A 25198-nucleotide genomic window follows, 5' to 3' on the forward strand; every position below is an offset into this window, starting at 1 on the left:
GTATTGTGCATCTGTTGTAGAAAGAGGCGACGATTCGCAGAACATATGTGCTCTACAAATGTTTTATTTTCTTTTGGATGCAGATGCAGGATGCAGAGTGAATTCTGCTTAATTAAAACTACCTGATCTCCAAAGTCCACGTCCATAGTCTCAATCAACCACACACACAACGCAGAGTTACAGCGGTGCAGTACAGCACCGGTTACACATGTGACAAATAACATTTGATTTAAAGGGAATTCATTTAAGGGGAATTATCCAAGATGTTTATTGCATGACTACCTAGTAAGTTCGGAATACTGCAGCCAATGTTAATTGGTGATGTGTCCCAAAAGGATTGATGTTATGATCGTTTCTGATATTTTTAAATGTAAGCCTGTCTAACTATACAAATACTTTTTGAGATCAACTGACACTAACCAAAGTTTTCATCAAATTGAACAACTCCTGTTTAAAATAATCAGCTAAATAAAGTTGAAAGTTTTCAAAAACATTACAACCAACCAGAATCAATTGGACACAGTAATACATAACGCAGCTTTAATAAATGTATGATTTCTTAGTGGGTAAATGAGCATTATGCAGAGTAGTTTAGTCATGTATGTCAAGGGACTAATGTTACCATAAATAAATCTTACAGTAAATATGGACATTTTATTTACATGTGTTATGTCAATAAAAACAGACGCTGTAGTTTGTACATAAGTCGTGGTGCAGCAAGTTGATGTGGGTAGTGGAGAAGCACTGGTGGGACATTTTGAGTGAAGTGACTGAGGGCAGGAAAGGATATCAGGGTGCCCAGGAACTTGAAGCTGCTGATCATCTCCATGTCAATGTACAGTAGATGGGAGAATGGTTAAGTACCACCATCTTTGTTTTGCTTACACTGAGACTTGTCCTATCACCATTATGTTAGGTCCCACAGCTCCTTCATCAAATCAAAGTGTATTTGTCACGTGCGCCTAATACAACAGGTGTAGACCTTACAGTGAAATGCTTACTTACAGGCTCTAACCAACAGTGCAAAAAGGTATTAGGTGAACAATAGGTAAGTAAAGAAATAAAAACAACAGTAAAAAAGAGTGAAAAATAACAGTAGCGAGGCGATTTACAGGCACCGGTTAGTCAGGCTGATTGAGGTAGTATGTACATGTAGATATGGTTAAAGTGACTATGCATATATGATGAACAGAGTAGCAGTAGCGTAAAAGAGGGGTTGGCGGGACACAATGCAGATAGCCCGGTTAGCCAATGTGCAGGGGCACTGGTTGGTCGGGCCAATTGAGGTAGTATGTACATGTAGATATGGTTAAAGTGACTATGCATATATGATAAACAGAGTAGCAGCAGCGTAAAAGAGGGGTTGGGGGGCACACAATGCAAATAGTCCGGGTAGCCATTTGATTACCTGTTCATGGTGTACTATGGTAGTGTTGTCAGCATGTTTAGTTGTTGGGTCCATTCTGGGGATACACATTCTTGTGAATGTAAAAAATGGAATTTGTTATTACAGGCTTTACACCCAGAGGCCTGAGTCTGCTAACCAGTTTGTGGGTCAGGATGGTGTGGAAAGCAGAGCTATAAAAGAAAATGCACTCGGACGTATCTAAAATGTATAATTGACAAATTTGTTGGGACAATAGGCAAACTGGAGTTGGTTCAGTGAATTTTTGCTACACGATATTTATTGTTCCAGTTTTTTAAATCGATATCGACTGGGCTGCGGTGGAGATGGTAAGAAGCTTCGATATCATGGGGACTTAACTTCTAATGTTCTTTCCTGGTGGACCTAACTTCTAATGTTCTTTCCTGGTGGACCTAACTTCTAACGTTCTTTCCTGGTGGACCTAACTTCTAACGTTCTTTCCTGGTGGACCTAACTTCTAACGTTCTTTCCTGGTACACCCACACAGACACTGCAGTCAAAAACGCCAACCTGCGGCTCTCCATCCTACGGTGGCTGAAGACGTTCTGCCTGACGTCAAACATTAACAAGAGTGTCGGATTGAAGTGTCTGAAAAAATGTAAACAGAACCATAAGAGCAGATTCCTTTTTTAGTCATCTTTACTGGCACAGTGGTTTTAAAATCATTTCTAATTGTAGTCACTCTCAATTGATTCATTGACTCCAAGGATTGTTTATAGTTCATAACACACACCTGACATTAAACGTTGCTTGACCGTAGATTGGGTTATATGTTTTAATAACATTGGATATTTGATTGGGCTTAATGTTGCATACCTTGCCGTGTTGTAAATGCCAACCAGGTGAGAATCACCAGAATTAACTGTCATACTTGATAAATCAGGTCTTCTCTGCTGCTTTATCAACCTCCCCCTTGCCCACTCCAAGCTCCTCTTCATGGTTCCCTTCTGCAAGACACAATTGTTTGAAAATAAAGCAGAAGGAATGGGAACCCTATTCCTTTGAAGCAGTACTATATAGCAATAGGTATATTCCTGAAGTTGTTATTTTACCCTAATAGGCTTCGATGGAGTGTAAATATTCCTAAAACAAAGTGATCGTGAACATTAGTCTACTCTGCTGGAAAGCTGATATGTTGTAGATGTTAGTAAAGGTTTTACAAGGTTTTCACTGGCAAAATGTGCTTTGTGAGCTTTTCAGTGTCTTCATGCTAATCGCGAGCTAGCGCAGCTAACGCTAGCATTGAAATGACAGCCAGTCGGGCTGAAGAAATTGCCTACATTCAGCTGTTGTTTTGCTTAAATACAAGGCTTTGGGCTAAAAACGTAACTCAAAAACATGTCCTGCTTCAGTACTATCCGATAAGTCACATTTAGGTAGCTTGTCTTCCTTTAGTCAATGATAAAGCATAATAGAGACAACATAGTCCAAAAATCGCCAACTACCAGGATTTTGAGCAGGATGATTTTTGGAGTATCTGTTGTCTAATCTATGTATGCCTGGCCATGAATTCAAGCAACAATCTTGCTAGTATGTAATTTACCTTGATAGTACTAACATTGTCCAATGTGTTTCCGTGGCTGTTGTAGTTGACATGTTTTTTCAGCAGGGCTTTTAATAAAACATGACAGCGCTGTTCACTGCGGCTAGCAGTATGGCCGGGCAGGCTAACTATATGATATAATATGGCCAGGGTTCAAGGCTATCGACGTTAGCTAGATTAACTAGCCAGTATCTGATTTAGTTTATGCTAAGCACTGCTGATCCTGGTGCTTGATTAATGTTGCTGAATTTTATAGCCAGTGATGAGAAACATATCCTTCCACTGTAAACTCGCGGATAAACTTTATGATTCAGTAACAACAATGTTCAAAGACAAAACCGTTAACTTGTGAGGGTTCCTACTCTGCTTGCAGTGGAAAAGGACGTTCCTTCAAACAGCGAAATCTGGTTGAAAGGAGGAGCTAGGGAAATTGGCTAGTTAAATTAACATTTTAAAGAATGTGTTAAATTAGCGTGTGTAAGTGTATATTTAGCAGATGTAGGCGTTAATTGGACGTGTGCAGGACCGATTGCAGCCGTTTATTTAGCACATGTTGGACCGCCGGCAAACACATTTGCACGTGCTTATTTGACGCGTTTAGGCGTTAACTTAAGCACCTGCACCTGCTTACTTTACACGCTTAGCATTAAAAAGATTGCGTTTTGACCATGTGCTTTAAGACCCAATCGGCGTTTCATACATAACAAGCGTTCTAATCACGTGTAAATGCACATTGAACAGGTGTAATGAACGCATGTAAAATTGCCCATAACAAGTGTTCAAATTGCCTGTAAACACACACTGGATAGGTGAAAAAATCTTGTGTACAAAAAATGACATTTGACACTTGAAAAAAGCAAGTGAAATATGATAATTACAAGTGTTAAGACGAGTTCCGGGCAAGACGATTGGAAATTCTTGGCCTTCCATAGTTTAGAGAGGCACACCCTCTCATCACCCTCTCATCAACAATTCGTTCACTGCTCAATGCAAATGCACAAAGAAAGACTCATCTGGGTCTAAACTTCAAATTCTAAAGTGTCCAGTCAACATGACAGTCTGCACAAGGTAATGCTCTTTATTATTTATGCTTCTCTCTTAATATTTGCTATGTTGTGACTATTAAGAAATGTACATTGTTTAAAGGTGACAGGCAAAAGTTGTTTAACAGATAAATACATTATATTGAATTTCATTTATTTCGCTACAAAGATATACAGTGAGATGTACATTGTATTCCCAGAGGATATACACTTAATAGCATTAAAACATTTAGCTAATTTATATATTTTGCTTATGGTAGTTTACATAAAATAAGCTCTGAACTCTACAAAGATTAAAATGCAGAAGAATTACATCGAATTACAATGACAGTTCAAAAGATGAATATAAAAAAAAATTGACTGAAAAACATTATTTTGTGCTTTACTTATTTGTCCTTGAATCATATTTACCACTTTCTGCCGGTATCGGTGTGCTGTACACCAAATATTTATGTGTTATCCGGGATCATTACAATTTCCCTACCCCATAGAAGTTCCGGTTAAGGAATAGGGTCGAGGTTAAGGTTGGGGGTTATGGTTAGGATTTAAGGTAGGATCCCGGATATCATTGACCATACCAAATATCATCTTCAACTCTACATGTTTTATTTGTCAAGTCCTGAAAGAAAGGGTTTGCTGAAACTGTTAATTGAATTTCATGTTTACAAGTTAACTTTGGATGAATTTTTTGATACCATTTAGCTTTTTGATACCATTTATACTCTTACAACTATAACCACGCTGAAATGTGCAGACTGACTGAACTTAGATAGCTTCAACACCGATTTTTGCTACCATTCATACTTTATACACTATAACGCTTGTTGTATCCCCATTCATTTCAAAGATGGAATGCAGGCTTCAACAGTACGAAAAAGTATTAAAATGTATGCACTCGCTACTGTAAGTCTCTCTGAATAAGACCGTCTGCTAAATTACTAAAATGTAAAACAAATCTAATTAGCATAAGCACTCCATAGGCTACAATGGGAAATATTTGATTCGCCAACAGCTCTTGAACCGTTGAAGCAACAAACACCAAACCAACGCTGACATGTACAGACTGACTCAACGTAGATTGCGAGTCAAAAGATTGTGGATACTATTTGTACTTTTGGAACTATAACCATTTTAAATGAGCATAAAAGCTCCTTAGACCTCAAAGGCAAAATGTGGATTCGCCACTGCTCTTGAAACATTTAAACTATAAATACCAACCAAATGCTGAAATTTGCAGACTGACTCAACTTAGATAGCTTCAACACAGATTTTTGCTACCATTCATACTTTATACACTTGTAACGCTTGTTGTATCCCCCATTCATTTCAAGATGGAATGCAGGCTTCAATATTCTTAACTGAAATCGCTGCCACAGAACTTACAGGTTGTTGAAACTAAAACATTTTGAGAGCTTAAAAAGACATTCTATGGCTTATAATGTTATAGTACTCACTCTAGCCTACAATACTACTCCATTATAACCCATTATAATAACTCCACACCTACAAACCACCCCAAAACAACTCACTTTAACTAACCCATAGCCAATGACAACCCTATTACTACCACTACTACTTTTAATTCACAACCTTCAATACTTCCCTGCATGTCAGGCACTGCTTCATGACACCAACCAGTCATGTGGAAAAACATAAAATAGCTTGAGGCAAGTCACAAAACCTATCCCGTGAGCACAAACACACACACGACTAGGTCAAACACCTGTTCCATGAGCATTCACACACACACACACACACCACACACACCACACACACACACACACACACACCACACACACCACACACACACACACACACACACACACACACAAACAGCTAGTACTAGTGCATAACTAACACCCCTACTGACCTTTTGTCTTAATCTATTTCCTTTTACTTTGTGTCACAGTTATTATATACAGGCTATTTAATTCTTGAACAAATCTTTTTCTCCGAAAGTACTTGATGTTAAAAGATGCTCTTGTTTCTGTTCATTTAAAAAAAAGAAGAAGAACATGTTTGTTCACTTTCTGGATTTCAAAATAATTTGTTACACAATGATGTCATTTTGTATAGTAATACATTCAGATTCAGAAAACCTTAATGTCCCCAGAGGGGCAATTTATTTTGCAGCAGTCATAAAATATATCACATTTAAAACATTTTTTTTAAATATCAAAGGATATTTCCAAGCAATTAGGCAGGGTAAGTGCAGTTTCATAGTGCAAGTGCTAAGTGCAATTAGTCAAACATTTGTTAAGTTGCAGAATTGCATTCGGAATAAAAGAGTACTTGGCCCTATTTTTTGTAACTTCGGTAGTCTGTACCTGCATCCAGAGGGAAGGAGCTGGTATTCGGAGTGGAATGGATGGGAAGAGTCAACCACTATTTTATTAGCCTTCTGGAGGGCTCTGCCCAGGTAGAGAGATGACAGTTCTTGCTGTTGCTGCCCCATGATTTTCCTGCAAGTCCTGACTATCTTTCAGAACCTATTTTTCTATGCAACTTTGATATTCCCAAACCAGCAGGTCAAGTAGTAGGACAGAATGCTCTCAATGAATGATTTATAATAGAGAACCATGAAGGTTAGATCAACATTAGAAAAGTACAGTTTCCGTAGGAAATACAGTCTCTGTTGGCCTTTCTTCAAAATAGCGCCAGTACACTGATCCCAGGACAGCTTGTTGTCAGTGACTAGCCCAAGGTATTTGTACTCCTCCACTATTTCAATGGGCTCACAATTGATCAGCGATGGTGTGTGCATAGTCGTGTTCCTTTGAAAGTCAATCACCAAGTCCTTTGTTTTTTGATGTATTTAATTTTAGATGGGATGACTCAAACCAAACATTAAAATCATTCAGAGCCGGCCGGGCTCTGTCTTATCCCCTTCAAGTAGAGTGAACAAAGTGTCGTCAGCATATTTGATCAGGTGGCGGCCTGGGAACTGGCTCCGGCAGCTGTCTGTATACAGTATGTATAGTACTGGTGAAAGAACACTGCCCTGGGGGGTTCCAACTGAAGTAGTGCACACACTCAGAGAATGTGTTGCCAACTCGTACCTGCTGAGACCTATCAGTTAGGAAGTTGGTGATCCATGTGATAAGCATAGCATCAAGTCCGAAGTCTCCTCTCAGTCTGTCCGCGAGGACCAATGGATTAATTGTGTTAAATGCTGAAGAGAAATCTGTGACCATGATACACACATGGGTTTTACTGCCCTCCAAATGCATGTTCACCAGATGTAAGAGCTAGAGGTTGGCATCATCTGTTCCTCTCTCTGACTGGTGTGCAAATTGGAGGGGGTCAAGAAGGTGTCTGGTGGTGTTGATGATGTATGTCTTGATGATCTTTCTAAGAGATTTAATCAAGATAGAGGTATGAGAGACAGGTCTGTAGTCATTTGATGCAGATGGATGAGAGGTTTTTGAGACAGGTATAATAATAACATTTTTTCCATAGAGATGGAATTTCCAATGTATCCAGGGACCGCTAGAAGAAGAGCAGAAGACACTGCAGAAGACACCGCTCAGCTGAGTGGAACAGTGTTTCAAGACACGACCACTTATGTTATCAGGCCCCGGGCTCTTTCGTGCTCCGGTGCTTTTGAAACACTGGTCCTACTTCCTCATTGCTGACATGGGCGCTCTCGGTTGCCATGACATCCTCCTTCACACAGGAAGGGGGAGCGGGGCCGCCCCCGCTTCAAAGCGAGTGAATAACTTGTTTAGTTCATTGGCTGTAGAGAGGCACACCCTCTCATCCGGGCGGGGATCGATACGTTGCCTCGCTTTGAAGGGGGCATTTGCCATATCTTAATGCCCATCCAGGCAGAGTCTCCCTGTGACATTATCTGTTGCACCTTATCCTTCTACTGGCATCTCACCTTTTTTATCTCTTTCTTCATCTCTCTCTGTACCTCTTTTCTTTCGAGTGGATTTCCTGAGGCAAACACTTGTTTCTTCTTGTTAAGTACCAACAATTCGTTCACTTGCTCAATGCAAATGCACAAAGAAAGACTCATCTGGGTCTAAACTTCAAATTCCAAAGTGTCAAGTCAACATGACAGTCTGCACAAGGTAATGCTCTTTATTATTTATGCTTCTCTCTTAATATTTGCTATGTTGTGACTATTAAGAAATGTACAATGTTTAAAGGTGACAGACAATAGTTGTTTAACAGATCAATTCTTTGTAATATTGAATTTCATTTATTTCGCTACGAACATATACAGCGAGATGTACATTGTATTCCCAGAGGATAGCACTTAATAGCATTAAATATTTAGCCAATTATATATTTTGCTCATGGTAGTTTACACAAATTAAGCTCTGTGAACTCTGTGACAACTGTTAATTGAATTTCAAGTTTACAAGTTAACTTTGGATGAGTTTCAGTCATATGTGAAATAAAAAAACAATGACTTGAGGATGATTGCTCTTACAACCAAAAAAATAGTCTCCTATTCAGACCCATGTTCAAATTTGAGGTATTTCAATAACTTTCAAAGACATTTCGAAGTACTTACTTGAAAATACAAGTAGTTGAATATTGGAATGTATTGGAAATACACTTAAAAAGTATTTTTCTGCATTTGAAAATATTGAAATATAAAAATATTTAAATACTCTATGCATTTGAACCCACTTTCTGTTTGTTCCTAGGGTATTTGGAAGAATGTGTTTGGAAACAATATTTGAAAATATTTTTCAGATAGTAGGCTATTTGTAGGACATGTTAAAAGAGGTAGCGAATTTGACCACATAATTCTCATATTCACACATAAAATAAGTATTTCAAATATAAATACGCATGTATTTGTACCCAGGTCTGCTCCTGATCCTGATAATTCCATGTAATATTTAGTTTCCCAAAGTGTCACTGAACTGACATTTGTTTGAATCTAGATATTAGTCATTGAACTAACCATGAACATGTAAATATAACGGTATAATGTTTTCGTTCTTTCAATCTGTGCTATTGTCTAAAATGTAGGTTCAAGTCTCTTGCTCTTTCTCTCTCTCTCTCTCTATCATATTTAAACAACTTGTAGAAAATACACTTTATGACACTGTCATATAAAATTAGGACCAGCCTGTGTCACTTTACTTGGACTAAGAAAATACACTTTGACACTGTCAAGAAGCTTATGACCATCATAATCACATAAGCCAGATAGGCCTGTCACGTACATGCCCTTATATCAGTCATCTGTCAAAAAGAGGATGTCTTGTCCTGCTTCTGCTCTTGCATTCATTCCCAGTCATCAGAAACAGAGCATTGGGGTAAGTGCATGTCTGACATAAATTTTCGTGCCACAATTACAATGATAATTTATATGGTCAATTTTTTTAAAAAACACTGTGGACATGTAGGCTATGGTGTAATGGAATGTTTTGCCTTGAGTGGTAGGTTTTGTGGGTTTTGAAACTCTTGTGTCATAACCACCCATAAAATATCGGAATATATGTCACAACAGGTCTAAACATATGTAACAGTGTTATGAGCATGTTATGTCAGCTGTTTATGACAATAGTATGACATGGTTATGACCGTGTCATAATGTGTTATGACACTAGGTATTCAAGAAAAGTTTTACCTTATATTCATATATTTCCCCTTTTTGTGATACACAATTTCCAGTGTTTTGTTTGGGATACTCGAGTTGATGGTCACTAGCCTCGATGCTGTATATTATAGGAATAAACTCATATCTGTTGATAGTGTTTGATGCCAGACTGGAGATACAAGGACCGAGGACACACTGATTATTATTGTATTGTCTGAACACTGTGATTTCCTGTAGCAATGTCACTTACTTGTTGTTGGACTTCCCACAAGCCTCTGGGGCTGATGTTTACAGAACAGTTGTCTGCTGATTAGGATATAAGGCCAGTCAGACATTTTCTCTGGTTCTGTGCTGGAAGTATCTCCCTGTTGCAACTTGTAATAAACTGGATTGATTTTTTTGTTTGCCTTTATCTATTACTTCTGTTTTGTTCACCTGTAAATTCTTCTTACGAGTCCCATTCCACATATACTCCTCTACTTTTCTCATCAGCACTTCAATTCAACCACTCAAATGACAGCCCAGTCTTCAAAGACAGTGCTGTCCCTGGACTCTGAGGCGGTGTTCTCACTCAAAGATGCATCAACTTAAGAAGAGCCCAGATGATGGCAAGTGCTACATCATATACAAAGAAAATGGAGAGCTGAAGGCCTGCAAGAACTCAATGCAAACACCAAGGAGGCCTGTTCATCAAAGACATAGAGGACTTAGATGGAAGGTAAGTAGACTTAAAGGGGAAGTTCAGGACTCTACAACTAAAGATAGCTGGAGTTTGTAGTGGCTGTTTAGAGAATACCAAACCATGGATTACAGTTTATCCTGGCACATAGACTACTTTCAGGCTGAGGAACCATCTAACATCAACATGGTAAAATCATGAACTTCCTCTTTAATACCGAGGCTTAGATATAACATATCTATTCAATGGGACTTAAAGGTTTTTCTGATACAGGACGGTCCGATGTACAAAAACACTACTGGAAGCTGAACGTCTCAACTATGCAGAAACCCTCCCAACAGCTTCACACAGGATGAGCTGGGTAAGTTGAGCTGCCATTTCCTCAATCTGAAAGGTTATTGAATGGCTTTTTTGAATTAGTCTATTTGCCATTTTAGGTCTATTTGCACATCTGTAGGCCTAGCATCTGTTTCAGGCTGTCACTTTTCTGGGTCCACTTTTAACCCCTTGATGTTAGCAGGTGGCCAATGTAGGGCCACTTCCTTCTGCCTGAGCTGCAGCTTTTTCGGATTCTGCTTGATATTGAGCTTCTGCATCTGCTCCAGGAGCATTTTCAGGTTTTTGTCATGGCTCCAGAGTCGCCGCTTCATCGTTGTCTCCTTCTCCCACAATCAGGATGTCCTCTGCAATGACTTTTGACTACTGGAAGACCTTCATTGCCTGGTTCAACTTCCTTGAAAGATCTCTGGGGCTGGACTGATTCCATTGGCATGCGCAGCAGCACCTGTAGCGTCCCCCATGGGAGTAGAGAACGTGGTGAGATAGCTGGATTTCTCCTCCAGTTCCACATGCCAAAATCCGTTTTTTACATCACAAACAGAGAACACGCGTGCTCTGTTCAGATCTGACAGCACGTCTTCAATAGTAGGAAGTGGGTAATGGCTCCTCTTGAGCACCTTGTTGAGAGGTTTCGGATCATACACACTCTTAGTTTTCCAGACGGTTTCTTCACTAAGATCAGGCTGCTAATCAAATCTGTGCATTTTTCACTGCTTTTATCATCCTCTTTTCTCAAAAAATAAATAATAAAATAGACCACTGAGCTCCTCTTTGAGTGGTTTATATAGTGCTACTGGCACTCTTCTCTTTGGCAGCTGGACGGGCTCCACTCGCTCATCCCTTCCAGCTTCAGTTTGCCGGGTTAAGCACCATCTCCCTGAAATACATCAGAGTTACTCCCGTTTAATTTGCTCTTTTAGTCCAGGATCCTGTTTGTTTCTCGATGGCCAGGATGTTGTGATGCTGCACATTAATCAAACTCCATTGCCGGATAGCCTTACTGTCTAGAATGGGCCTGTGCACATTCTTGTTGAATATACGATGAACTCAACTCGGTAGGTTTCTTATTGCGTGGATTGATCACTTAAGTGTGCACTTCCCAGTGGCGTCAGAGTACTCTTGTTATACATCACCAATACCTGACTGCAGCGGCTCTAGGTGACTGGATTTTATGAGGTTTGCAGGAATAACATTAGCACCACAATCTAGCTGAAATCTGACTGACTTTTTTGTTGGCCAGCATGATTGTAAAGAGAGCTGCATTGGGCACTGTGGTTTTCTCCTGCACCACGTTGATGCTCTCTGACTTTGGCCCTAGTGTGATGCGAGACACATCCTCACGCTCTCTCAACAGAGAGATTGTCTTTGGTACTGACCACACATAGGGTCTCACAAATCTCTCTGCCTTTTTCCTCAATGAGATAATACAGTAGCTTCACTTGTAATCCTCAGGTTTTTCTCTATTGTAAGAGCCTGTACAAATTGAATTCCTCTTTCCATCTTTTCCAGGTCAGTGCTAAATTACAATCATCATAGTAATTTTTCACCAGAGGTTCAGTGCATTTTCCATGGTGATTTTTTGTAGAATGGAATGTTAGCTACTCACAAATCTTTTTGTTCCAATTGCCAGCTAGCTTTAGCATAGAGTCACTCACGATAGCCAGCTAACGTTGACGTTCGGTGTGATGACTAGCCTGTAAATACGGCACTTTTTCAAAACTGCCGCTGGATGTATTCTTCACTGACATCGATGAGATCCAGGTTCTTTTAAGTACCGTTATCACCCTGTTTCAATATGCTTTGTGTTGTAGTCACGGACAGACAAAGATATAAAGTTAAGCAAACTTTACTAGGCATGTTGTCAACAAGCACATTAATAAAGTCAGTAACAACTGGTTTCCGTTTCCTGTGTAACATCAATATTGCTACAATAACTACGAAGCAGCTCTCCAAACATACTCCCAGCAGAACCAAAAAAAAGTCACTTTTGTTTCCCGGACAAGGACCGGCCCGTCATGGGATCCTCAACGGTTCTCTAACCTCCCAGAGACCCACAGCAAAATCAAGCCTCTCAGGAACTGTAGACCTTCCGCTGCTTCCTAAAATGATGGGCAGTGAAGGAACAGAACCCCAAGATAACGTTATATCAAAGCTTATTATCCAAATGTCAATCATATGATTAAGCATATCTCTTTATGTTACTATCTAAAATCAGATTAAGACTAATTTCCACAACTCTCATATACAGTCCCACAATGCTATTCCCAAACATACCGAATCAATTATGTTTTTTGACAAATATTTCAACCTGCAGGAATATTTTCTCATTTCTATGTCATGGTTAGTTCCTAGGATAATGCAACTCATACATTTACATCTTTCAATACTTCTAAAATGGGGTACAGGTTTAAAACAATTACAGGTGCACATTCCTATCTTATACTATATCATAAATGGTCTTAACTAGTTCACACAGATTAAGGATGTTTTAACGTTAAATGGCAAAAAAGTAGTTTCACACAGATTCTAGATATTTAACGCTAATTACCAAACCCATGGCATACCTGGCTAAGCACATTTAAAATAATGGAATTCACCACCTGAGGGGTCACTTAGACAGTCACAACAGACATTTCAGAATGAGGTCCTTCTTCCAATAGGGCTTCACCAAGTACCTGTTTTTCACACAGAACACACAGTCACCCTGGCCCCTCACCCCTACAGACCGCACCAATCCCCACTGGGATCAATTCAGTGTCAGGACGGCTCTAGGTCGCCCACAAACAGACCACTGAGGGGTGTCTTTGAGTCGACGAACTCTCAGATCATCCTCCACTGACTCGGCCCTGTTGACGCCTCCAAGGTGCCCCCCTCACACAGGAATTCACACTCAGAGCCTACGTAACAAAGACTTTTCTTAACCACTTTGTGGTGTGTCGCTCACCTCTTATTTATTTTTTACTAAGTTGGAGATGTGGTATCCACTCGGCTCGCTGCCTCTCAGATCTTAGGTTGGTCCATCTGCTTCGTTCCCGAAGTGTGGTCTCCCTGAGATCCCAGTTTGAGGGATCCCTCATGCACGATTTACCCAGGTCATCAGGAGCAGTCACCAAGTGAGATTTACATCCCATTGCCAAATGTGGTGGCTCATTTCTTTACTATCAAATGAGGAGAGACATACTCATCGCACAAGTCAGATTTATACTTATACTAAATCTTTAATCACTATAATAAGGGAATGCAGGTCATACAACGCACACATAAAAGTGAATCGATTGAGTGCTCTACGATAAGGATGCCTGGTCGACGATTACGCTCAGATGATTCGTTGAGAGCCCCGAGACAAAAGTAAAAAGGTATTTTATAGCAAGATACAACCCCTTCAACCTACATGACGAACACAGCTGAATAGAATGGGTCACAAGGTAAGATTTGTATAAAGATACCTATAATTCATAGCAGACAGTATCTGCTGTAAAAACATTCTCTTTGGTAACAGACCAGGGTCTGGCCCTGGGGTCATCTCTCCCTGGTATCACTAGAACAGAAACATTAACTCATGCTCTGAAATGCGGCCTCCTTAGGTTTAATCACCCAAAAGACATCATAAATCTCCTGTCAGTATTATCTCCAGGGCCATCCTCAGTAGAACACACACACACAGTAGTTAGAAGAATCCCCTATTCTGTTGCAATAAAACAACCATTTGATGCAATAAAGTATTATAAAATAATCTTCCAATTTTCCATCATAGTGCCCAGCTCCAGCTGTCCATTCCTTTGGCCGTCTAAAAATGACATGCGGAACACAGTGTAAATAATAAGTCAGATGTTTAATAGGTCTATATGTACATTAAGATAGTCCAATAGAAGTAATTAATTGATTACTCATGGAAGAGTTTTGACTTTGGCTTGATTTTGCTAATGCAGACGTCGTGATGACAGACGAGGGGTGGTCTTCAGCTCGTGGAGGTGATCGTCTGGGACCCCTGGTCGGCAGGATCCCCAGGATCCACAGGAATAACTGCAGGAGGATGGAGAGGTGACTGTGAGTACAGCGCGTCACACACACCCCACGGCTGGACAGATCTGAGGCCTTTCCAGTGGGCAAAACTGGTTTGCAATTACATTATGACATCTTACATGACTCATGGTCAGGATGGATACTGGTTGTATAAAGATGTTTTGTTATGGTCAGAAAAATATGTCTTGATCTGGGTGTGATCTTGGTCCTCGTCATGAAAAAAGATTGTCTTCACCAGGCTGGTTGAAACTAATCTGGAACACATTCCCATGTTGTTTAGTACAAATGTGTGACAAGAACACAAACACTAGCTAGATCAAGGCTAGTTAGTAATTACCCGGAGTGAATCAAATATTAGCCTTAAAATTGATAACCGAGAGTTGTGTGTCTACAAATCTTGACTCATCTTTGATCTCATCACCACTTAAGAATGTGAGATCTGAGGATGTGTTCTCACCTGAAAGGCTGCAGTGCCAAGCTTTATAATATGAGCTGAGGGTGTGTTCTCACCTGAAAGGCTGCAGTGCCAAGCTTTAATGTGAGATCTGGGGTGTGTTCTCACCTGAAAGGCTGCAGTGCCAAGCTTTATAATGTGAGCTGAGGATGTGTTCTCACTGAAAGGCTGCAGTGCCAAGCTTTATAATGTGAGATCTGAGGATGTGTTCTCACCTGAAAGGCTGCAGTGCCAAGCTTTATAATGTGAGATCTGAGGATGTGTTCTCACCTGAAAGGCTGCAGTGCCAAGCTTTATAATGTGAGATCTGAGGGTGTGTTCTCACCTGAAAGGCTGCAGTGCCAAGCTTTATATGTGAGATCTGAGGGTGTGTTCTCACCTGAAAGGCTGCAGTGCCAAGCTTTATAATGTGAGATCTGAGGGTGTGTTCTCACCTGAAAGGCTGCAGTGCCAAACTTTATAATGTGAGATCTGAGGGTGTGTTCTCACCTGAAAGGCTGCAGTGCCAAACTTTATAATGTGAGATCTGAGGGTGTGTTCTCACTTGAAAGGCTGCAGTGCCAAGCTTTATAATGTGAGATCTGAGGGTGTGTTCTCACCTGAAAGGCTGCAGTTCCAAACTTAAGCCTGGGACACATAAGGGAGATGGGCAAAGGTTTGAAAGCTTTCACCAACCGCCATCCAAGATTGTAGATAACGTATCGGGATAGACCTCCGATCACAGCCATGCCCAAACAACAGTGCAGGAACACATTGCTGGGACTCTGAGCGACAGTTGGTCACAGATGACTTTTGACCATCTCCCCTATGTCTTCATTTAAATTCCAGAGACACAGAAACGACATTCCCACTCCGACACCTCTGAGTTTTTCCCATATGGCCGACAGGCTATTTAAATCGGTGTGATTGATGGTCAACCGCGCCGCACGTAAATCTAAAAATGATAGCACGTCGGGCGACAAGATTCTCCACCCCAAACTCGACCTTCATGTTCCTCCAGGTGACCTAACCTCACCCATGCATGCATGGAGCTCCAGCTAGGGGGGAAGAAGATGATATTCGACACCCTGGCTGACGGGTTCCGGCCTTCGCCAGGGGCTGGTGGCTGCTCCACGAGCCCCTGCTGACTCCATGGAGAGGCTGTGCATGGCCGACCTCATCTACATCGCCACATGCACTCCAACCCCCTCAGGTATGTAGAGATGGTGCCTGTATGGAGTATGGTACAGGTATGTAGAGATGGTACCTGTATGGAGTATGGTACAGGTATGTAGAGAGGTGCCTGTATGGAGTATGTTACAGTATGTAGAGATGGTGCCTGTATGGAGGATGGTACAGGTATGTTAGAGATGGTACCTGTATGGAGTATGGTACCGGTATGTAGAGATGTACCTGTAATGGAGGATGGTACAGGTATGTAGAGATGGTACCTGTATGAGGTATGGTACCGGTATATAGAGATGGTACCTGTATGGAGGATGGTACAGGTATGTAGAGAGGTACCTGTTATGGAGCATGGTACCGGTATGTAGAGATGGTACCTGTATGGTACAGGTATGTAGAGATGGTACCTGTATGCAGGATGGTACAGGTATGGAGTATGGTACAGGTATGTAGAGATGGTACCTGTATGGAGTATGGTACAGGTATGTAGAGATGGTACCTGTATGCAGGATGGTACCTTGTATGAGGATGGTAGAGGTATGGAGTATGGTTACAGGTATGTAGAAGATGGTACCTGTATGGAGGATGGTACAGGTATGTAGAGATGGTACCTGTTATGGTACAGGTATGTAGAGATGGTACCTGTATGCAGGATGGTACGGTATGTAGAGATTGTACCTGTATGTGTACAGGTATGTAGAGATGGTACAGGTATGTAGAGATGGTAGAATGAAATGGATTGATATAGGAGGATGGGCTCAGTGAAACTGGAAGGGAATGATTGAAAGTATCAAACACATCAAACACAAACCATTACAATGAGCCCGTCCTCCGCAATCTCCACCCACCAGCCACCACTGATTTCAATGTATTTATAATTTTGGTCCCACTTTAAACGAAGTATAAAGGCGTTATATAGAATGCATGAAGTTTCTTAAGCACTACACAAATGCTTCACAGATCATCTATAAGCGTGTGTCATATTCTATAAATGGTATATAAAGGGTGGTGTATAAATGGTGTATAAACTATGTATGTTTATACACCATTTATAGAGTATGAGATAGGTTTATAGATGATATGTGAAGCATTTATGTAAGATATATTAAGCCATTATAAGTTGTACTTAGTTTAAAGTGGGACTCTACTTATGGAAGTAAGCAGAATTTTTCTCATGAGGATGAGCATACAGAAAGACAGGAAGTTTTAAGATAATTCCTGAAAATCAATTTTCAGCTACCCAACCTTAAAATCCCTCTCTGCGACGAGGACCAGATGTTCCTATTTATGTTGGCGACACATCAAGGCCAGTGTTCTGGTAAGGGTTATCTATATCTATATAAATATGTCACACATTAACATGGTTTTAACAACCATAAAACAAATGAGGGTGTCCACCTTTGTGGGTTTATGCTGTCCTCGTTTGAATAATGTTACAGGATGCTGGAGAAAAGTCAGGTGCAGCTGACAAATATCAACGTAGTTCCCTTTGGCATTTGGCAAACGTAAGCAATAAACAGCTCACTTTGTATGAACAGTTTATACGATACAGGAACCTCTGTCAAAAGGCTCTTCTTTAATGCCCTTCTCCTGTTGTTATCTCCGTCAGATTGATGTGCACCTCAGAATCATGATTCTGAAGGATGAAGTGCACCCCGAAATGGACACCTGTATCATTGTTGAATATAAAGGTAGTCTTCATGTCCTTTGTAAGAGCACATGCTGCTAGCTTCACCAGAGTCCTGGGTTCAATTCCTGCAGTCACTGGAAGTCACTTTTCATAAAAGTCTGCTAAGTGGTATATACACCGGGTGGACGAAACATTAGGAACACTTTCCTAATATTGAGTTGCACCCTCCTTTGCCATCAGAACAACCTAAATGCGACTCTATTGGCATGGACTCTACAAGGTATCGAAAGCGTTCCACAGGGATGCTATGCTGGCCCATGTTGACTCCAATGCTTCCCACAGTTGTGTCAAGTTGGATGGATTTCTTTTGGGTGGTGAACCATTCTTTATACACACGGGAAACTGTTGAGGATGAAAAACCCAGCAGGGCTGCAGTTCTTGACACACTCAAACCGGTGTGCCTGGTACCTACTACCATACCCCCTTCAAAGGCACTTAAATATTCTGCCCCATAATGTAGATGTCACGTTCGTTGGAATAATAGGACCAAGACGCAGCGTGAGTAGCGTTCCACATCTTTATTATTTCATTTCACCTTTATTTAACCAGGTAGGCAAGTTGAGAACAAGTTCTCATTTACAATTGCGACCTGGCCAAGATAAAGCAAAGCAGTTCGACACATACAACAACACAGTTACACATGGAGTAAAACAAACATACAGTCAATAATACAGTGGGAAAAAAAGTCTATATACAATGTGAGCAAATGAGGGGAGATAAGGGAGGTAAAGGCAAAAAAAGGCCATGGTGGCAAAGTAAATACAATATAGCAAGTTAAACACTGGAATGGTAGATTTGTAGTGGAAGAAAGTGCAAAGTAGAAATAGAAATAATGGGGTGCAAAGGAGCTAAATAAATAAATAAATACAGTAAGGGAAGAGGTAGTTGTTTGGGCTAAATTATAGATGGGCTATGTACAGGTGCAGTAGTCTGTGAGCTGGTGCTAAAAGCTAGTGAGGGAGATAAGTGTTTCCAGTTTCAGAGATTTTTGTAGTTCGTTCCAGTCATTGGCAGCAGAGAACTGGAAGGAGAGACGGCCAAAGGAGGAATTGGCTTTGGGGGTGACCAGAGAGATATACCTGCTGGAGGTATTAGCAGGCTATTGTATGTGTGAACGATGGCTAGCTCCTGAAATGATCCCAGTCCCTTGTATTGTGCATCTGTTGTAGAAAGAGGCGACGATTCGCAGAACATATGTGCTCTACAAATGTTTTATTTTCTTTTGGATGCAGATGCAGGATGCAGAGTGAATTCTGCTTAATTAAAACTACCTGATCTCCAAAGTCCACGTCCATAGTCTCAATCAACCACACACACAACGCAGAGTTACAGCGGTGCAGTACAGCACCGGTTACACATGTGACAAATAACATTTGATTTAAAGGGAATTCATTTAAGGGGAATTATCCAAGATGTTTATTGCATGACTACCTAGTAAGTTCGGAATACTGCAGCCAATGTTAATTGGTGATGTGTCCCAAAAGGATTGATGTTATGATCGTTTCTGATATTTTTAAATGTAAGCCTGTCTAACTATACAAATACTTTTTGAGATCAACTGACACTAACCAAAGTTTTCATCAAATTGAACAACTCCTGTTTAAAATAATCAGCTAAATAAAGTTGAAAGTTTTCAAAACATTACAACCAACCAGAATCAATTGGACACAGTAATACATAACGCAGCTTTAATAAATGTATGATTTCTTAGTGGGTAAATGAGCATTATGCAGAGTAGTTTAGTCATGTATGTCAAGGGACTAATGTTACCATAAATAAATCTTACAGTAAATATGGACATTTTATTTACATGTGTTATGTCAATAAAAACAGACGCTGTAGTTTGTACATAAGTCGTGGTGCAGCAAGTTGATGTGGGTAGTGGAGAAGCACTGGTGGGACATTTTGAGTGAAGTGACTGAGGGCAGGAAAGGATATCAGGGTGCCCAGGAACTTGAAGCTGCTGATCATCTCCATGTCAATGTACAGTAGATGGGAGAATGGTTAAGTACCACCATCTTTGTTTGCTTACACTGAGACTTGTCCTATCACCATTATGTTAGGTCCCACAGCTCCTTCATCAAATCAAAGTGTATTTGTCACGTGCGCCTAATACAACAGGTGTAGACCTTACAGTGAAATGCTTACTTACAGGCTCTAACCAACAGTGCAAAAAAGGTATTAGGTGAACAATAGGTAAGTAAAGAAATAAAAACAACAGTAAAAAAGAGTGAAAAATAACAGTAGCGAGGCGATTTACAGGCACCGGTTAGTCAGGCTGATTGAGGTAGTATGTACATGTAGATATGGTTAAAGTGACTATGCATATATGATGAACAGAGTAGCAGTAGCGTAAAAGAGGGGTTGGCGGGACACAATGCAGATAGCCCGGTTAGCCAATGTGCAGGGGCACTGGTTGGTCGGGCCAATTGAGGTAGTATGTACATGTAGATATGGTTAAAGTGACTATGCATATATGATAAACAGAGTAGCAGCAGCGTAAAAGAGGGGTTGGGGGGGCACACAATGCAATAGTCCGGGTAGCCATTTGATTACCTGTTCATGGTGTACTATGGTAGTGTTGTCAGCATGTTTAGTTGTTGGGTCCATTCTGGGGATACACATTCTTGTGAATGTAAAAAATGGAATTTGTTATTAACAGGCTTTACACCCAGAGGCCTGAGTCTGCTAACCAGTTTGTGGGGTCAGGATGGTGTGGAAAGCAGAGCTATAAAAGAAAATGCACTCGGACGTATCTAAAATGTATAATTGACAAATTTGTTGGGACAATAGGCAAACTGGAGTTGGTTCAGTGAATTTTGCTACACGATATTTATTGTTCCAGTTTTTTAAATCGATATCGACTGGGCTGCGGTGGAGATGGTAAGAAGCTTCGATATCATGGGGACTTAACTTCTAATGTTCTTTCCTGGTGGACCTAACTTCTAATGTTCTTTCCTGGTGGACCTAACTTCTAACGTTCTTTCCTGGTGGACCTAACTTCTAACGTTCTTTCCTGGTGGACCTAACTTCTAACGTTCTTTCCTGGTACACCCACACAGACACTGCAGTCAAAAACGCCAACCTGCGGCTCTCCATCCTACGGTGGCTGAAGACGTTCTGCCTGACGTCAAACATTAACAAGAGTGTCGGATTGAAGTGTCTGAAAAAATGTAAACAGAACCATAAGAGCAGATTCCCTTTTTTAGTCATCTTTACTGGCACAGTGGTTTTAAAATCATTTCTAATTGTAGTCACTCTCAATTGATTCATTGACTCCAAGGATTGTTTATAGTTCATAACACACACCTGACATTAAACGTTGCTTGACCGTAGATTGGGTTATATGTTTTAATAACATTGGATATTTGATTGGGCTTAATGTTGCATACCTTGCCGTGTTGTAAATGCCAACCAGGTGAGAATCACCAGAATTAACTGTCATACTTGATAAATCAGGTCTTCTCTGCTGCTTTATCAACCTCCCCCTTGCCCACTCCAAGCTCCTCTTCATGGTTCCCTTCTGCAAGACACAATTGTTTGAAAATAAAGCAGAAGGAATGGGAACCCTATTCCTTTGAAGCAGTACTATATAGCAATAGGTATATTCCTGAAGTTGTTATTTTACCCTAATAGGCTTCGATGGAGTGTAAATATTCCTAAAACAAAGTGATCGTGAACATTAGTCTACTCTGCTGGAAAGCTGATATGTTGTAGATGTTAGTAAAGGTTTTACAAGGTTTTCACTGGCAAAATGTGCTTTGTGAGCTTTTCAGTGTCTTCATGCTAATCGCGAGCTAGCGCAGCTAACGCTAGCATTGAAATGACAGCCAGTCGGGCTGAAGAAATTGCCTACATTCAGCTGTTGTTTTGCTTAAATACAAGGCTTTGGGCTAAAAACGTAACTCAAAAACATGTCCTGCTTCAGTACTATCCGATAAGTCACATTTAGGTAGCTTGTCTTCCTTTAGTCAATGATAAAGCATAATAGAGACAACATAGTCCAAAATCGCCAACTACCAGGATTTTGAGCAGGATGATTTTTGGAGTATCTGTTGTCTAATCTATGTATGCCTGGCCATGAATTCAAGCAACAATCTTGCTAGTATGTAATTTACCTTGATAGTACTAACATTGTCCAATGTGTTTCCGTGGCTGTTGTAGTTGACATGTTTTTTCAGCAGGGCTTTTAATAAAACATGACAGCGCTGTTCACTGCGGCTAGCAGTATGGCCGGGCAGGCTAACTATATGATATAATATGGCCAGGGTTCAAGGCTATCGACGTTAGCTAGATTAACTAGCCAGTATCTGATTTAGTTTATGCTAAGCACTGCTGATCCTGGTGCTTGATTAATGTTGCTGAATTTTATAGCCAGTGATGAGAAACATATCCTTCCACTGTAAACTCGCGGATAAACTTTATGATTCAGTAACAACAATGTTCAAAGACAAAACCGTTAACTTGTGAGGGTTCCTACTCTGCTTGCAGTGGAAAAGGACGTTCCTTCAAACAGCGAAATCTGGTTGAAAGGAGGAGCTAGGGAAATTGGCTAGTTAAATTAACATTTTAAAGAATGTGTTAAATTAGCGTGTGTAAGTGTATATTTAGCAGATGTAGGCGTTAATTGGACGTGGTGCAGGACCGATTGCAGCCGTTTATTTAGCACATGTTGGACCGCCGGCAAACACATTTGCACGTGCTTATTTGACGCGTTTAGGCGTTAACTTAAGCACCTGCACCTGCTTACTTACACGCTTAGCATTAAAAAGATTGCGTTTTGACCATGTGCTTTAAGACCCAATCGGCGTTTCATACATAACAAGCGTTCTAATCACGTGTAAATGCACATTGAACAGGTGTAATGAACGCATGTAAAATTGCCCATAACAAGTGTTCAAATTGCCTGTAAACACACACTGGATAGGTGAAAAAATCTTGTGTACAAAAAATGACATTTGACACTTGAAAAAAGCAAGTGAAATATGATAATTACAAGTGTTAAGACGAGTTCCGGGCAAGACGATTGGAAATTCTTGGCCTTCCATAGTTTAGAGAGGCACACCCTCTCATCACCCTCTCATCAACAATTCGTTCACTGCTCAATGCAAATGCACAAAGAAAGACTCATCTGGGTCTAAACTTCAAATTCTAAAGTGTCCAGTCAACATGACAGTCTGCACAAGGTAATGCTCTTTATTATTTATGCTTCTCTCTTAATATTTGCTATGTTGTGACTATTAAGAAATGTACATTGTTTAAAGGTGACAGGCAAAAGTTGTTTAACAGATAAATACATTATATTGAATTTCATTTATTTCGCTACAAAGATATACAGTGAGATGTACATTGTATTCCCAGAGGATATACACTTAATAGCATTAAAACATTTAGCTAATTTATATATTTTGCTTATGGTAGTTTACATAAAATAAGCTCTGAACTCTACAAAGATTAAAATGCAGAAGAATTACATCGAATTACAATGACAGTTCAAAAGATGAATATAAAAAAAAATTGACTGAAAAACATTATTTTGTGCTTTACTTATTGTCCTTGAATCATATTTACCACTTTCTGCCGGTATCGGTGTGCTGTACACCAAATATTTATGTGTTATCCGGGATCATTACAATTTCCCTACCCCATAGAAGTTCCGGTTAAGGAATAGGGTCGAGGTTAAGGTTGGGGGTTATGGTTAGGATTTAAGGTAGGATCCCGGATATCATTGACCATACCAAATATCATCTTCAACTCTACATGTTTATTTGTCAAGTCCTGAAAGAAAGGGTTTGCTGAAACTGTTAATTGAATTTCATGTTTACAAGTTAACTTTGGATGAATTTTTTGATACCATTTAGCTTTTTGATACCATTTATACTCTTACAAACTATAACCACGCTGAAATGTGCAGACTGACTGAACTAGATAGCTTCAAACACCGATTTTTGCTACCATTCATACTTTATACACTATAACGCTTGTTGTATCCCCATTCATTTCAAAGATGGAATGCAGGCTTCAACAGTACGAAAAAGTATTAAAATGTATGCACTCGCTACTGTAAGTCTCTCTGAATAAGACCGTCTGCTAAATTACTAAAATGTAAAACAAATCTAATTAGCATAAGCACTCCATAGGCTACAATGGGAAATATTTGATTCGCCAACAGCTCTTGAACCGTTGAAGCAACAAACACCAAACCAACGCTGACATGTACAGACTGACTCAACGTAGATTGCGAGTCAAAAGATTGTGGATACTATTTGTACTTTTGGAACTATAACCATTTTAAATGAGCATAAAAGCTCCTTAGACCTCAAGGCAAAATGTGGATTCGCCACTGCTCTTGAAACATTAAACTATAAATACCAACCAAATGCTGAAATTTGCAGACTGACTCAACTTAGATAGCTTCAACACAGATTTTTGCTACCATTCATACTTTATACACTGTAACGCTTGTTGTATCCCCATTCATTTCAAAGATGGAATGCAGGCTTCAATATTCTTAACTGAAATCGCTGCCACAGAACTTACAGGTTGTTGAAACTAAAACATTTTGAGAGCTTAAAAAGACATTCTATGGCTTATAATGTTATAGTACTCACTCTAGCCTACAATACTACTCCATTATAACCCATTATAATAACTCCACACCTACAAACCACCCCAAAACAACTCACTTTAACTAACCCATAGCCAATGACAACCCTATTACTACCACTACTACTTTTAATTCACAACCTTCAATACTTCCCTGCATGTCAGGCACTGCTTCATGACACCAACCAGTCATGTGGAAAACATAAAATAGCTTGAGGCAAGTCACAAAACCTATCCCGTGAGCACAAACACACACACGACTAGGTCAAACACCTGTTCCATGAGCATTCACACACACACACACACACACACACACACACACACACACACACACACACACACACACACACACACACACACACACACACACACACACACACAACAGCTAGTACTAGTGCATAACTAACACCCCTACTGACCTTTTTGTCTTAATCTATTTCCTTTTACTTTGTGTCACAGTTATTATATACAGGCTATTATTCTTGAACAAATCTTTTTCTCCGAAAGTACTGATGTTAAAAGATGCTCTTGTTTCTGTTCATTTAAAAAAAAGAAGAAGAACATGTTTGTTCACTTCTGGATTTCAAAATAATTTGTTACACAATGATGTCATTTTGTATAGTAATACATTCAGATTCAGAAAACCTAATGTCCCCAGAGGGGCA

At 40.1% G+C, this 25198-nt stretch overlaps 1 long non-coding RNA gene across 1 annotated transcript; it reads right to left on the minus strand.

Annotated features, from left to right (window-relative positions):
- Positions 1-1533: 1533 nt before the first annotated feature.
- LOC115199148 (uncharacterized) lies at positions 1534-21675 on the minus strand. The gene is made up of 3 exons (XR_003879354.1): positions 21320-21675; positions 20837-21090; positions 1534-1876 (listed from the first exon to the last, which is right to left on the minus strand). It is a non-coding gene; the product is annotated as an uncharacterized LOC115199148 (long non-coding RNA).
- Between the last annotated feature and the right edge of the window lie 3523 nt (positions 21676-25198).

The sequence above is a fragment of the Salmo trutta genome, chromosome 8 (assembly GCF_901001165.1).
Source record: "Salmo trutta chromosome 8, fSalTru1.1, whole genome shotgun sequence".
In the NCBI taxonomy this organism is placed as follows: domain Eukaryota; kingdom Metazoa; phylum Chordata; class Actinopteri; order Salmoniformes; family Salmonidae; genus Salmo; species Salmo trutta.